We start from the raw sequence: 7414 nt of genomic DNA on the forward strand, positions 1-7414 counted from the left end.
AGATGACCCGTTGCGCTATCGCGCAAATGGCAGAATTCAATCAGAATGTGAACCATAAGTTTTGACTTATTTTAATATCAGAGGCTCGGAGCGGAGCTCTACTCTTCTTGCCACTGTCTTCACCATAGTGGTAAAGGGAGGGCATTCGGGTTGGGTGGCCATCCAGGCGAGCTATAACATCATCCGATGGCGTGAGTTGGATCCGATGGTGTGAGTTGGAGAAAATGTTCTCGATGGTCCATCCACCGTCCTTTGGCTACTCCATTTGCTCCCATGCCACGGCTCCTTCTGCCCCTCGTATGATCTGCTGCACTATCGTGCAAATGACAGAATTTAATCAAAATTTGAACCATAAGTTTTGGCTTATTTTGATACCGGAGGCTCAGAGTGGAGCTTAGCTCTTCTTGCCGCCACCATCATCGTAGCGGTGAAGGGAGGGCATTCGGGTTGGGTGGCCATCCGGGCGAGCTATAGCAGTATCAGATGGCGTGAGTTGGAGAAAATGTCCTCGACGGTCCCTCCACCTTCCTTTGGCTACTCACTTTGCTCCCATGCGACGGCTCCTTCTGCCCCTTGTACGCCCTCCTTTTCCTCTTCCGACCCCTTAGACGCACTTGGCATCCGTGATGCTAGTAGCCGTCCTCAGACGAATTTATGTTAATTGTACAACAGTTTAAGACCTCTATCAATCAATGGTAGAGTTATATCTGCATGGTATCTTAATCTATGAAAGTGTAAGAATACAACAATGATATTGAAGATGAAAGGTAAGTAAGATATAGCAAATCGGTTAGTGGGTAAATCAAGTGAGTTCGTGGTCAGACAACACGTAAGCTCCATGTTTATGTATGTATGCACACGTAAAAAAAGTGGGGAAAAAATGAGATAATATTGTAACCATTCTGATAGATCCCTCATACGGAAACAGAAAGGAAAAAAGATGGCACAAAACAGAGCACATAGACACATAGCTGATCACTTACAGAGCAAGCATATGAGCTACTCCGGCTCTGTGAACACGACCACCAACAACAAGTGGTCTTCGGCAGTTTTTGAGACTGGTGCTTCCGTTCTCACAAAGATCTCGAGATTCAGTCGAAAATTCAGACATAACACAATTGCACCACCGATAATGCACGACATATCAAACAGATTAACAAATGTGTAATGCTCACGGTAGTTGCAGAATCTTACAACTTCCAGCAAAGTAATAATAATGTAGAAAAAGCACCACCAAAAAGAAGAAAAGAAGTGCAAAAAGAAAAACCTCCCAGAGCAAGATATGAAATGCAGAAATAGGCCTCTCACTAAGTTAAACAACAGATATAGCACTACAGGTTCAACTTGGCTACATGGTACTACAAAAATAATCTAGGGAACAACGAACAGATCAGATCAGATACATAGTACATAATGAAGTATAGGAGCTAGGTCTAGCCTAACTTGCAGCCCATTTCGATTTCCCTTGTCTGAGAAGGTTATAATGGAGCTTCCTCCGCTTGTTTGACTTGTGGTTCCCAAAACCTGTGGTCTTCGGTAGCTTTCGAGATGGTGGTGTTTCCCTCTCAAGCTCAGGTTCTTTTCTCCAGTTTGCTCAAGGATATGCTTTCTGAACTGGCAATATTAAAGTCTCTGAATATTGATGTCGTTGATACGTCATCAGTTCTGCAGTTTCGTTACAAATTGGCGTCATATTGAGAAACATCAAAACTACATGTCAAAGAAAGGTTGATGCATAAATCCATCTGTAAATACAAGTGCTCTAGTGAATATGCTGTCCATGGCACAACCCTTTATATGCCGTACTGGCAGGATTCAAGAGACCAAGCTGAATCTAATTATTATCAGTAGTTTGAAAAAAAAGAACTGACATGAGATCATAACTAAATGAAAATTTTCCCATTATGTACGAAACTCCTACAGTTTTTAATTCCATGAACCCATAACTTAATGAAACAAAAAAGTAAAATGCAATCATTCTTCACTACACCATGACAATATACACTTCTATATAGTTCCTTTGAAAACATATATGATATTTGAGCACTTCAAAAGACATGTCCAACTCAACGAAAAAGCTAGAGCCTACATGTTTCCTTAACATGCCGATTACCATAGTGGCCCATATTCACCGATGATAACTAAATGTCGATTACCATAGTGGCCCATATAAATAGAAAAAGTAAGTAAGTATCATAGCATACCAGTAAAGGACATGCTAGAGCATTGTCGATGCTTCCATCTCCCTGAATCATGAGTATGAGACTCCGAATCATCAGGGAAGCTGGAGAAATGCAGAATGCAAAAAATGGAACAAGCAAGAGGAGTAAGGAGACAAATCATGGCACAATGTGAGCAAAGAAAAGGCGATCTGCAAACTGGCCTTAACATAAGGGCCCTCTTTTGGAACAAAGAATCTCAAGAAATTTCAAAGCAACAACTCAATTAATGCGAAAATGAAAAAAAATACATGTACAATGCACCAGATAGGGACTATGAAAGAAATCCAATTCAAGGCAGTGCTATGTTGACACCATATGAGCAAAAGCTACCCTGTCAACATAGCCAATAAATATATGGAAAACACTGCTAATCATCCGGCGGATCGCATGCATTGCGTCGTCCGGGCACGCGACCATCGGATCAAATCCATCGAGCAAACTCATTTTCGTCTGCCCAACTGCATTATCCTCTTCCTCGTCTTCTCCCCACGGGCGGCCCTCAATGCTGCCATCCTCCGTGGGCGTTGCTGCAGAGTGCCCACGCCGCCACCGACGCAGAGAATGAAGGTAAACACATCAAAACTCTAAGCCTTGCGTTAGGAGCTGCGCCCATATTAACATGTAGATTGCACAAATGTTGGCTCCACATATGAACTTCTGTGAAAAAATATATCTAACACTATTTCGAATTAACAATTGCTGCTACCGAATGGCGGCTTAAGTATAAATGCAGCACTAAGAGAATATCAATGTAGGACCTGACATCATCGTCGTCACTATCAAACATGATATCCTTAGGCTCCAACATCATCATAAGCATATATACTCGTTTGATTGCAAATATGTGAGTGAATGCAATAGAGGATTGATTGTCAGCAAGAATGCTTTGTTAAATCTTACGCAACACTAATTAATCACACGAAAAAAGGGATGCAGAAGGTTTGAAGTGGCTAAATTCTGATCCCAAATGGTCAGGCAAAAAACATGGAGCTGCGGGAGGGGTGCACACAAAGAGAAGAACATGGAGGAATAAAACCCTGAGAGCGGAAACTGCTGCAAGCCTATAAGCATATAAAATATCAGGTATGTGATAGTTTTGGTATCAGAAAAGATGAATAACACACAAAATCATGTTAGAAGTTATTAAATATCAGATATATGGAAAACGCTTAATTGCAGCATGCCGGACATTTTCTAAGTGATAATATGATCATCTGTCAGTGCTAACGAATTCAAGTCTTCTTTAACTAAGTTACCACTGCAATTTCTAAGTGACAAAGCAAAGAGCATGCGAGTAGGGAAATAACATCGGCAACAAAAAAAACTGCTCTCCTGCATTACAACTGGACGGTTCAACCAGTGGGGCAGTGGAGGTAAACATGGCCGGGTGTTCAAGTTATTTTTCAGCTTCTACTTTACTGCTAGAACTACACTTGACAGACTACAATGAATGGATACACCTTCAATCATGTGTGTTTGTGATGAACAAGCAGAACTGTATCAGAATTAAGAATGGAGTAAGGAGAATAGGAGATAGGTGACCTGAGTTGATTGCTTGATGCCCTCATGGTGGGGACGGTGGAGATTTCTATCGTCACAAGGTCCAGGGAGATGCTAGCAGATGGTACAGTTACATGGAGAACTAATAGTTACCATTAGCGTATCAGGGACATGAATAGTTCTGTAGTAGGATCCTCGTGACCTGGCACAAAAACAAATAACGCACAAAATAAACAAACAGCCAGGGGCTTCATTATTAGCCTAGAACTGGAAGACATTTAAACTTTGTTGCTGGTTTCAGTAACAGAGGCAAATATATGTAATTTGTGGGTGATGCAAAAATTGTCACATCAAGAAGAAAACATATGTGTTCATTATCAATACAGAAGAGAGGAAATGTGACGATGTACCTTGTTGCCTGGTGCTTGATGTGGAGGATCAGACCTGAATTATTTTCACAGTTTCCTACTTGCTCCCTTCCTATTCCACCAAACAGAGAGAGCCATTCCTAGGAGGAGAGGAAGAAGTCGATCCTAAACTGACAGAAAACAAACCGAAGGGCATTAAGACATGATTATAAAATTAGACAACCACCTCCACCCGTGAAAAAAGACAAGCATGATGGAATAGAGGAGAAGAGAGGTGAGTGGGATAATCATACCTACAGATGGTTGTTGTCGATGTCTGTGAATCTCCTGGATAACCAAACTGTAGTGGCTCAGAGAGTTTCTGAACATGACCTAACACCAATTGATAAGGTAGTAATGCAGGGGTACCTAAGGAAGACCTCACAGTCGATTCACAGCTGCCAGAACACTTCCAGGTACTGCCTGCATCATAGTAATATTATCATCAGCCAAAATTAACCGTGACGCAAAATTACACACATCAGCGATGTGTCTACCAACTACACCATTGAATCAACCATTTGGTTTTCGAACCATATAAATAAAGGGCACATTAAAATAAATAGCACATTAATTCATCCATATAGTCAAGCTTTACACATCACATATATAAATAACTCCAAATGAGATTTGTTTTACACAAATCAGCTTGCTAAATAGTAGCTTCAGTTGTTATTCTAGTTAGTAGTAGCAGCAAGTAGCTGGGTGTCCGAAATCTAGAGCTTCATACTCACCGGTTGGAATTTCTTGCATGTGAACTGCATGCATATGCAAAACCTCTAGATAGTAGTAGCAACTGGGTGTCTGAAATCTAAAGCTTCATACTCACTGGTTGGAATTTCTTGCGTGTGAACTGCACGCACATGCATGACTTGCTGCTGCAAAAATCAAAGACGTTGAAAAACAAGATGCATCAGATACCAAAGGCTAAATCAATCAATATAATGAACCTGAAACTCATAGAGTAAATAGTCATAAGGACAAAATGTTGCAAGGACAAGGCTAAAACAACTTCAATTTCAATATGTTCCTGAGATGCACATTTCTTTAAGCAAGGACACAATATTGCAGGGAATGTTCGCAAATTACTAAGTATTTACTCCACAAACTATTCTTTTGTATTGAAGGACTGAGGTCCATTCTGTGGTTACTGCGATGTGCTTAACATTATCTGTCCATGGTGAGGAAATAAAACTTTGTTACTCATCTAAGTATACCAGACTAAATATAACACTTCAAAATTTAATGAATGTCCTACTTCTACAACCTTTCATCTCATATATTTTGCACCGCGAAAACATATATATATCCTTAGCAGGTAGCCAAACAACCAATAATCTAAAACCAGCTCAGACCGACGAAGGCGACGGAATACGTAAACATAACCTGAGCAATATAATCACAGAATACAAAGCTTGACGAGTAAGATAAATCACACGTTAGCAGCATGAGTGCAGGCTCTTATACCTTGGTGGAGGTAGTGTCATTCTGGCGCAGCGGCGACAGGAAGGGTACCTACAGAGGACACGCATAAAATCATATATTTGCTTTTACTACAAATTTTGTACTACAACATAAAACATAAGTTATCATTTGTATATAGTCCAAATACACCTTGCATATAGAAGTAGCAAAGGGAGTGAACTATGAAGAGGCAAACCTGGCATATTATCTCACTGCATCATAAGCAGAATATTTGAACTACATCAGCAAAATAAAGAAGTCAGAATACACATAACAAATGTAAAAAGGGAAAAAATTAGTAATCATTGTATTGCCTAAGTATTATTGGTACAGATTTGAAAATTACTATGATATTAGATGTCAACATTCTCACCTCAAATAGAGTATGACCAGCTGCCAATCCAAGTTCATGACGGAGGTAATGGCGGTCACTCGATGCAGTGACGCTGCTATTCAATAAACCACAAGAAGGCCAAGAAGATAGTTGCTTGTCGTCCTCCATATCCAACAGAAGGGTTCGACATGACCAAAAAGACCTATATCAACATCATTCAGAGGAAGTGATCAACATCACCATAGGGGAACCAATCCTTTTTTTAGCAGCTCACCATGCATAGACCTTTCCATCGTCTGGGTATTGGATCATGGACGAGCTCCTCAAGGCGAGCGCCACCCTGCTCCGTGCGCCCTCATGCATCGTCGTCCTGCTGCGAGCTACTGTGGCCATCCGTCACCCTCTTCCGGGACTCCCGCCCGTCATGTCTGCCATTAGAGCAAGATAATTCCAACAACAGTGAAAAATATAGCTAGAAAAACATTAATTACTGCTACAAATATGGCATTGTAAGGTAAGGAAATAATAATCAGCACTGAAACTATAAAAGTAATGGTACATCATGAAGATGAGTTATACCGTGGTAGATATTAGCATAGTACACACTTGGGTGAGTGCTACATGGGCAATGTCCAACCAATATTCAGAGAAATCAACAAACGCCTGCAGAAAAAAAAAGGTAGAGCTAGCTAGGATAATGCGAACAAAATGAACACACTCATACAAGGAAAACAGAGAGCGAAGTATACCTGAGCAAGGAAGAAGCGCAGCTGAGTTGAGACCTTTCCAGAGCAGCTCGAACCGTGATTTCTATAAAATTAGATGTGGATCTCATCTCCTGCAGCAAAAGATCGTTCAATTAGATGTGGATCTCATCTCCAGCAGCAAATATCTTTCAATTAGATATGGATCTCATCTCCAGCAGCAAAGATTGTTCAATGGCTAAAAGTGGAAAACAAACTCAACCAGATGGATTAAAAGAAGAAGGAGAGGGGATCCCGGACGGCCGTAAGGAACGCCACTGAGCCTCGAGTCCTCCCCGGGTTGGCTCCTTGCAACCCAAGGTCGTAGAGGACAAGAAGAAGGGACACCCAACCCTAGCTGCGAAATCCAAATTAAATTAGAGGCGGAAATCCAGGGAGGGTGGAAGAAGGGAGAAGAGGAGGTGTTGGTTACCGGCGTCGCTGTAGATGTAGGAGGAGGAGGACGTAGCCGGCGTGGAAAGATTCGCTCACCTTGGCTCACCATTGATTCACATCGACCGATCCGGCGCTCCGACGCACTAGAGAGGGCGACCACCCTGTGGGGAGAGAGAGAAGACCGCTGGGGCGGCGGCTGATGCGGCCACGGCCTGATGCCCGCGACCGGTGGCTACCATGGCCTCCTGGCGCTCTACGCAGCGGCCCGAGCGAGGCACGAGGCGGCGGCGCCCGCGCTGCCTCCCGACCATGCTTCTCCAACGCTCGGAAGAGGAGCGGCGAGGTCGA

At 42.3% G+C, this 7414-nt stretch overlaps 1 long non-coding RNA gene across 5 annotated transcripts; it reads right to left on the reverse strand.

Annotated features, from left to right (window-relative positions):
- Window positions 1-3758: 3758 nt before the first annotated feature.
- Window positions 3759-7139, reverse strand: LOC124676788. Of its 5 annotated transcripts, none has more exons than XR_006993799.1 (12): window positions 7104-7139; window positions 6894-7028; window positions 6677-6765; window positions 6507-6590; window positions 6202-6355; window positions 5967-6129; window positions 5790-5830; window positions 5597-5644; window positions 4864-5007; window positions 4384-4552; window positions 4133-4260; window positions 3759-3924 (listed from the first exon to the last, which is right to left on the reverse strand). It is a non-coding gene; the product is annotated as an uncharacterized LOC124676788 (long non-coding RNA). The 5 variants fall into 5 exon arrangements; XR_006993802.1 differs by having other exon boundaries at window positions 4384-4417; window positions 4499-4552; window positions 5967-6355; XR_006993801.1 differs by having other exon boundaries at window positions 4959-5007; window positions 5967-6355.
- Between the last annotated feature and the right edge of the window lie 275 nt (window positions 7140-7414).

The sequence above is a fragment of the Lolium rigidum genome, chromosome 7 (assembly GCF_022539505.1).
Source record: "Lolium rigidum isolate FL_2022 chromosome 7, APGP_CSIRO_Lrig_0.1, whole genome shotgun sequence".
Taxonomy (NCBI): domain Eukaryota; kingdom Viridiplantae; phylum Streptophyta; class Magnoliopsida; order Poales; family Poaceae; genus Lolium; species Lolium rigidum.